We start from the raw sequence: 9,236 nt of genomic DNA on the forward strand, positions 1-9,236 counted from the left end.
GGAACAACTTGTGGCCTTTTTGGGTCTTATTGAATTTTACGCAAAATTCATACCAAATTTTGCTTCTAAAGTGGACCCCTTCAGAGGTTTATTGAAGAAAAATGCTAAATTTGTGTGGACCCCAGAGATGTCCAAAGCATTTGGAGTGTTGAAAGAGTTTATAGTGAATGCCCCGTGTCTTAAGCCGTTTGTTTGTGGAAAAAAGTGCATCATTATGGTTGACGCTAGTAGCACTGGGTTAGGTGGTGTTCTTTTACAGAGAGACAATGGGAGAGAGTGGATTGTAGCCTATGCTTCAAGGGCTTTGAGAGATGCTGAAAAGCACTATTCTGTCATTGAGAGAGAGTTGTTAGCTTGCGTTTGGGGATCTGAACACTTTAGAACGTTTTTGTGGGGTACAAAATTTGTCATTAAAACGGACCACAAACCTCTTGTTTTTTTAATGTCACCTGGTGGGGGGCGAACCATGTCCGCACGTCTGGCTAGACTAGCTTCTAGGTTACAGTCTTTTCAATTTCAGATTGAGTACGTTCAGGGCAAAGCCAATGTACATGCTGATTGTATGTCTAGGTTGATCTCTCCTACAGAATTTCCAGATACCAGCAGAGATGAGGAATGCGAAGTGGCTTTCACCATGGGTGATGTTAATTCAGTGTTGGGTCAGCATTCTTTCTTACAAGAGGATGTTTGGTTCACCGAAATGGGAAAGGACATAGAGTTGCTTAATGTCAAGAAGTATTTATTGCAAGGTTGGCCAGAACAAAGGAAGTTATCTGGAGAGATGATGGGTTTCTTTAAGGTGCAGGATGAACTGGCTGTTGAAAATGGTTTGATTTTAAGAGGAGACAAATTTATTCCACCGTTCTCCCTTAGAAATACTATTCTTAAAATTGCTCATGAAGGGCATTTGGGAATATCTTTTACCAGGAGACGTGTCAAGGAATCATTTTGGTGGCCAGGCATTGATAATCATGTTGATCATTTTGTTCGTTCATGTGTTCAATGTGCGGATAGTGACAAATCTGCTGTTGCTCTACGCTCGGAACCTCACCCTGTTGAATTTCCAAATGGTCCTTGGTGTAAACTCGGTTTAGATATCATTGGCCCATTTAACATTTTACCCAAGAATGAATCATTTGGAATTGTACTTATTGATTATTTTTCAAAATGGCCTGAAGTCAAGATGGTCAAGGAGGTTACTTCTCATAGTGTGATTGAGTTCTTAGATGAGATATTTTGTAGAGAAGGAATTCCGAAGGAAATTGTAACTGATAATGGACCTCAGTTTGTTAGCAAAGAAATGAATGACTTCTTTGTTAAGTGTGGAATCATCCACAGGAGGATTTCTGTGTTCCATCCAGAGGCCAATGGCCAAGTTGAAAGATTTAACCGAGTTGTTAAAGAAGCTATTCAACTATCTGTTAAGGGTGGTTTAAATTGGCGTAATGCACTTTATTCTATGTTATTGGCATATAGAACTTCTCCAAATTCGGTTACCTTGGTTAGCCCTTTTGAACTTTTAAGGGGGCGAAAACCTAGCACTAAGTTAACTCCCTGGTGGATGAAAGAGTGTAGGAATGATTCAAATGATTTCTTTAGTGTGGATTATGAAGCTGTCCAACGGAGAGTTGAAGTGTACAAAAATAAAATGAAACATGATATGAAAAAGAAAATAGGCCCACCAACTAAACAGGTGATTAAAGTAGGAGATTGGATTCGCATAAAGAAAAAAGAAGGTGTTGGTAAAGGGTGTCCTGTATGGTCAAGTCCGAGAAAAGTGATTGAGACATTTAAGAATGCCATCAGAATTGATGGTGGTTCGGTGTGGAATCTAAACAGAGTTTCTTTGTTTAAAGGAGTTGTTAGTGGTCAAGAAGATTATAGCAGCAATGTTTTTCTTGATTTTGAGTGTGATGACAGCCGTGAGGAAGCGTTTGTTCCTACTTGTAGTTCTGGCAATTCTAGGGTGGTACGCTCACATCGTCTTCCTGAAAAGTACAAGGATTTTGTCATGGGATAATTTGGTAATTTTCTTCGGATATTATGTTTAAGTTCATGTGTTTTTTTTTTTTTGTTTTTTTTTAAGGGGGGAAGGTGTGTTGGGAACACAATGTAAGATAGCGCGAGCTGTCACGAGCGTCGATCTTTATCTAAGCTCGTGGTTAGCTCGTGTCATGTGAAGAATGTGTAGTTTCAAAAAGGGTGGAAGGTTGGGCATGCGACTGGTGGAAGGGTGGTTGACATTCTTGACCTGTAACTTGCTGAGTATAGACGTGTTATTAAACTCACGCTCTATCTTCATTTACCGACTTCTGTCTTCCTTGTATGGATTATGCTTTTCTAACACCTATGTTATAACGCACAGCGCAATGCCATACATATTACAATCTGGGATCCATATCTTTGTCACAGTGCGTATGCAACTTTACACTCCACAGCACATATTTTATATTACAACTTTAGAGACTAGTTAGGTTACACAACACTGCCCTGTGCATATTACACTCCAAGGTGCATATCGCATAGCACACGCTAGTGCCTATGCTAGCTCACGCTCTCCAATGAATCTGTCATTGCGCACAATGTATTGCATATTATATTTCACGCCCCGGTTCATCTTATATCACTCTTTTTGGTGCATAGTTTATACCATATACTATTTCTAGTTTTCATTTTCAATCGTGCTCTCAGGACTATGTTCTATATAACACTGCATCCACCTACCCTTTTCATGGGCATTACATTTTGCGATGGGGGGTGAAGGGTCAGGGGGTGTTTCTGCCAAGTGAGCCCGGAGTCACAGTCACAAATGTCCTCTTCTTCCTGAATAAAAGTGAGATTATGCTGCATACTTGTTCATATTTTAAGTAGTTCGTACAGACACACATTGTTAGAAGGTGGTTCTGACACTATGGGCCGCCCGGATTTTTTGATTTTTGAGCACCTAATTGTTGAGCTTTTACTGTGGGGGAGCCTCATAAGTTGGGACTCACCCACAGTGAACTCAGGATGTAAGAGACTGCATGGGGATTTTACCGGTGTTCCCCTGGCTTGACCAGGCCACTGCGCAGCAGCTGGAGTAAGGGACACCGGGCTGGTTACATGCAGACACATGTGTACCTGCGTGTGCACACGTGTACGGGCTGCGCAGGGGAGATTCCTAGCGTACGCAGTCCAGGAGCAGCTACAAAGTGAATGGTGTGGCAGGACTTATGCAGTATTGGTTGGTGATATGGAATAGGCTTTATACGCTGGAAAGAAACATGCCAGGGAAAGTCAGTGTGTTTTACTGTGTTTTCACTTCATTATTTCCCTAAGGGAATGTGGGGCCCATGGCTAAATTAACTTCCACAAGGCCTACAGTTTCCAGACATGTGCTAAAGCCCATTGTATTGGAGGTGAAAAGACGTATCCTGCAGAGTCCAAAGTCATATTTGTACTGCTTTTGGGTCATCCAGAACTGTCATATTTCTGTGAGCCAGCCAGGACCAGACCCAGGCTAAGGGCTGACCTCAGCTGGATGGATTGATAACCTTTCTTCCACAAGCTAGGGCCTCCTCTCCACGAAGAGAAGATGGGAGGGGATACAGGCTCATCAATTAGCAGCTGTCACTGGGTGCCAGGCACCAGGCTGCACAAGGAGGGAAGGCAGCGTGGGGGATGAGGCTTCAGACATGTGGCCAGAAACCCTGGACGATGCCATTATTGAACAAGCTCAGAGGCTGGACAAGAAGGAGGGAGCAGGGGCAGGGACGTGATGTGTTGCTGTTTGATAGGACCAACAGAGAATTCCTACCAGCCCCCTACTCAACTTTTAAAAAGTGCTTGCACAGGAAGAGAAGGGCTCTCTGGGGTGTGCTCGGCTGAGGCTGAAGGTGCTGGAGCCTGGCGCAATGGGCAGTTGGAAGGAGAGACCCCCTGACTGCCCCCAGGACCCTATCAGCACCAGAAGAGCCCAGGACTGGTGCACAGAAGCAGGGGCCTCTGCACAGGGAGAAGAAGTCCCAGAAGGAGAGCCTGGTGAGAGGCTGGTGCAGGGACCCAGTGAAGACAGCACCCTGCTGAGTCAGAGACCCTGAGGGCGGAGGAGAGTGTACCCAGTGGCGGGGGCTGGTGGAGAGGAGCATGAAGCGCCCCATGGTGCCTCGCCGGGCATTTGGAAATCTGCTGTTTTGGTGCTTTGTGGCCCCCAGAGGAGAGGGGTCACCCTCACTTGTGAAAAGGTGCTGGGGGAGCCGCTGGAGAGGCCCAGTCTTCCCCCCCACAGCACGAAGAAGTCTGCCATTTTGGTGCCCAGAGGAGGGGGTCACCCTCACGTGTGAAAAGGGGTGCAGGGGGGCTGCAGGAGCCCCGCAGTCTCCCCCAGCATAAAGAAGAACAGTCCACCCCTAAGTTTCACGGGGCATCTGAAAGAATAACCCCTTCAGGACTCAGCCAGCCTTTAACACCTTCTAGGCTGGAACTTATGTTCTACAGCTGAGGGTGTACTATGAAGTGCATCACGGATTGAAGGGCTGAGTTGGGGGATGTCTGGAGAAGGGCATCCCCTGGAGGTGAAGTGGTGTAATTGCACCGAAATGCATTTACTATTGGTTATTTCTTTTTAGGTGGACTGAAAGTCACATGTGTAAAGTGAAGTACCTGTGTAAGGTGATGTTAAGCTAAATGGAGTTATGTTGCTGGACCTTCCTGCTAGGGGTCGGGCTGTATTTACGTAATCTCATGCTTTTACCTGGGATTCCTTTTAAAGTGAAGAGGCACACTGCAGGAGAAGTGTAGTTGCCAGGAGTACTTCTTTTGAAGGGACTGTAAGTCAAATGTGTAAGGAGATGTCATAAGCCAAGTGGGGTTATGTTGCCAGACAGTCCTGCTAGGGTGTCTGGCTGTATATGCGCAATCCTGTGATTTCATCTGTGATGCCCTTAGGGGCTGTAATTGCAATGCATTCAAATGATCAACCAAGGTGATGAGTACTGTCATTCTAAAGTGTGCGTAAACATGGATTCTTGCTGCTGCGCTTAGGTGAAGACCCCAGACTGCTAGCCCTTAAGATATAGAGGTGCATACTTTATGGTCAGTAGGAGATGCTCGGTCAGGGTCATGTGTCACCAAGGCAGGTTTACCCCTTTTTAATGCTTGTTGAGGTAATGGGGTGGGTCGCCACTGGGATGGTGCCAGTGCGCAGGGCCCTCGCTCCAGGTTATGTTCAACTAACTGCATTGGGGGCAAGTTGATGTGCATACATGGGAGTGGTGGTACTAGACCCCACCCCCCCTGCGGGAGGGGTGGAGATGTTATGCAATGTCACAAAGTAATTCCAACAGCTTATGTATATTTGTAAATTGGTGCATAGTATTGAGTGGTGTGTGTGTTTAATAAATGTACTCTTACTTTTATAAAGCAAAGTACAGACTGGACAATCAATTATTGAGTGTTATTTTTGTGCACCTGCAAATGGCGATTACTAGCCCACACCACCTCCCTTGAGTAAGCCTCAGACTGCTCTGCAACGCTACCCTCTGAGAGTCAGGCGCTACAATTGGGTGTTTGGTTCCCAGTGAAGGACAAATGTAGTCATGTTATTTGTGCAGGCCTCACAGATGCTGCCTCGTTTTCCAACATTGGTGTCTAGCGGCGGGAAACATAGTATCCCATTCTGGTGTGCATTTATAGCATTTGATAAGTCCAGTTTTGCCACACATTACCTATGCAGCAATGAGCAAATGGAAGAGCGCAAGGCTCTGAGAAAGGTTCAACGTTTTGGTTATGTGAACTAAATGTATGGGAAAGGAAAGCCCCGCGCCCATATGTGTCATGTGAAGCTATTATGGTTTAAATGTAAGCTGTATTGATATGACCGCGCAATGTTGATTATAATGTGCTAGCGGGATGGTGCTTTCCAGGAGATGATTGCATACAAATGTTCTAAGCCATATTGTACACCTTTGAACCCTAACACTACATACACTACACCTGCATGAGGAGGGGGTCTCCTCAAGAGATAGGGACAGCAACTGATACCTACATCACAGGTGGGGGTGTAGGGGTGGATTGACCTTCAAGGGGGACAGGAGAAGTAGGGGTCCTGGGAGGTTCCCGCGCTTTTTAAGGGCAGGGAGGGTTTCCAAAGGAGGGGCCCCAGATATCCTTCCCCCACTGGAAGTTTCTTGCTAATGGCGCAGGCCAAAACCACTGGAAGGGTGGGGCAGGAGGTTTCTTTACCCCGTGTAGTAGCGCCCCAGGGGTTCCCATGGTGGGGGACCCCAAGAAACTTTTCCCACTGTGGGAGGAGGGTGTGGTAGAGTTGAGTGTCCGGCAGGTCCCCCAGGTTAACTGGTGGGGAGGTGAGCAACCCAGGGGTGGCCCCTGGTAGTGGGTGGCCCCCAAGGAGGGGAGTTCTTGAGTGATGGTGTGTAGTGGTAGTCCCTAGGTACCCTAGGTGGGCTAGGTAACTGACCCAGTGGAGATCTGAGTGGGGGCGATGAGCTCCCTAATTTCCAGGGGAAGGGTTAGTGGTGGACCCTGAGGTGTCGGGGTCGGGTGGCCGGTGACCAGTCCGGTAGGTCCGGTGGGACTTGAAGACCAGGAGCTGGTGGAGGGAACCTGAAGTGGTGGCTGGGGCGAGGTCTAGCCGGTAACCAGTCAGGTAGGTCCTGTGGGACTTGGACTCAAGGACCAAGAGCATGGGGGTGTTCCCCCAGCTGGAGGCAGGAGGTGGACTTCTGTCAGGCAGTACCACCCTGGACACAGGTGGGGCCTATCTTAAGTGAAGGGATCCTGTGTTTCGCGAAGGGGTGGTGCAGGCCTAGCCAGGATCTTTAGGGTCCCTGGCTGAGAGTGGTAGTACCACCCTGAACACAGGTGGGGCCTATCTTAAGTGAAGGGACCCTGTGTTTTTCGAAGGGGTGGTGCAGGCCTAGCCAGGATCTTTAGGGTCCCTGGCTGAGAGTGGTAGTACTACCCTGAAGGCAGGTGGGGCCTATCTTAAGTGAAGGGACCCTGCTCTTCATATGGGGTGGTGCAGGCCATCCAGGGACCATGTAGGTCCCTGGGCGGTCTCCCAAGGCGCTGCAGGGAGACCGGGGAGAGCCATGAGAGGTGGGCCTGGGTCTAGCTAACTCGGGACCCGCAGGCTCTCTAAGGGTACTCCGGGAGGAGAGCGCACCTCTCGGAGGGAAGGGTACATAGGCCCTGTTCTCACAGCGGAGAACAAGGAAGGGGTCTAGGTTCCCGGGGTAGTTTCCGGGTGGAGCTACTGACGGGGGGAATGAGCTGTAGGATGTCTGATGAGGCACCCTCAGTGTTCCTCCCTGCCACTGCCAGTGTGGTGGTGAGGCCGGTCTGAGGTCCTATCAGGGAGCCAGGCCAGTGGCCAAAGGGTGCTTTTCTGTGTGGGGAAGCACAAGTGGCTGTGCTTTCTTTAGGGAAGACAGTCATCCCGAAAGGGTGGTGGCAGCAGAATGACCTCAGCGGCAGGCTGAGGGTGAGGGTCCAGAGAGATTGCATCTTTTGGGTGCAAGGACCAAACGGAGAGAGGGTACTGGTTGGAACAAACTCTGGAAGGGAGACCAGCTAGTGACCCAGGGGATGGGATTTAGACCTATCCTAGAAGACCGCATCGGTGCTGAGGCACTGGACCCTTGTCCGGAGAAGTGGTAGGCATAGTGTTGCATGCCCAAGGGCAAAGGTGAGCATAGTTAGGCTGAGTCCATGTAGACCATGAGTGACCTAGAGGTATCTAACCCAGAGCCCGGAGGGTTCTTAGGGTAGTCTGGGATCCCTGTCATGGGTGGAGATTTCATGGATGGGAGGAGTAGGTGGTCTAAGTGGATAACTGGTCAGTAAGGGGGGTCTGGTCAGAACCCCTTATAACTAGTTATCGCTGACTACGGGAAGTGTACCCATGTAGAGTGGCTACTTCTTCCCTGTAGGAATCAGCTGGGCGCGGCGTGTGTTAGAAGGTGGTTCTGACACTATGGGCCGCCCGGATTTTTTGATTTTTGAGCACCTAATTGTTGAGCTTTTACTGTGGGGGAGCCTCATAAGTTGGGACTCACCCACAGTGAACTCAGGATGTAAGAGACTGCATGGGGATTTTACCGGTGTTCCCCTGGCTTGACCAGGCCACTGCGCAGCAGCTGGAGTAAGGGACACCGGGCTGGTTACATGCAGACACATGTGTACCTGCGTGTGCACACGTGTACGGGCTGAGCAGGGGAGATTCCTAGCGTGCGCAGTCCAGGAGCAGCTACAAAGTGAATGGTGTGGCAGGACTTATGCAGTATTGGTTGGTGATATGGAATAGGCTTTATACGCTGGAAAGAAACATGCCAGGGAAAGTCAGTGTGTTTTACTGTGTTTTCACTTCATTATTTCCCTAAGGGAATGTGGGGCCCATGGCTAAATTAACTTCCACAAGGCCTACAGTTTCCAGACATGTGCTAAAGCCCATTGTATTGGAGGTGAAAAGACGTATCCTGCAGAGTCCAAAGTCATATTTGTACTGCTTTTGGGTCATCCAGAACTGTCATATTTCTGTGAGCCAGCCAGGACCAGACCCAGGCTGAGGGCTGACCTCAGCTGGATGGATTGATAACCTTTCTTCCACAAGCTAGGGCCTCCTCTCCACGAAGAGAAGATGGGAGGGGATACAGGCTCATCAATTAGCAGCTGTCACTGGGTGCCAGGCACCAGGCTGCACAAGGAGGGAAGGCAGCGTGGGGGATGAGGCTTCAGACATGTGGCCAGAAACCCTGGACGATGCCATTATTGAACAAGCTCAGAGGCTGGACAAGAAGGAGGGAGCAGGGGCAGGGACGTGATGTGTTGCTGTTTGATAGGACCAACAGAGAATTCCTGCCAGCCCCCTACTCAACTTTTAAAAAGTGCTTGCACAGGAAGAGAAGGGCTCTCTGGGGTGTGCTCGGCTGAGGCTGAAGGTGCTGGAGCCTGGCGCAATGGGCAGTTGGAAGGAGAGACCCCCTGACTGCCCCCAGGACCCTATCAGCACCAGAAGAGCCCAGGACTGGTGCACAGAAGCAGGGGCCTCTGCGCAGGGAGAAGAAGTCCCAGAAGGAGAGCCTGGTGAGAGGCTGGCGCAGGGACCCAGTGAAGACAGCACCCTGCTGAGTCAGAGACCCTGAGGGCGGAGGAGAGTGTACCCAGTGGCGGGGGCTGGTGGAGAGGAGCATGAAGCGCCCCATGGTGCCTCGCCGGGCATTTGGAAATCTGCTGTT

The sequence above is a fragment of the Triturus cristatus genome, chromosome 10 (genome assembly GCF_964204655.1).
Source record: "Triturus cristatus chromosome 10, aTriCri1.1, whole genome shotgun sequence".
NCBI lineage: Eukaryota > Metazoa > Chordata > Amphibia > Caudata > Salamandridae > Triturus > Triturus cristatus.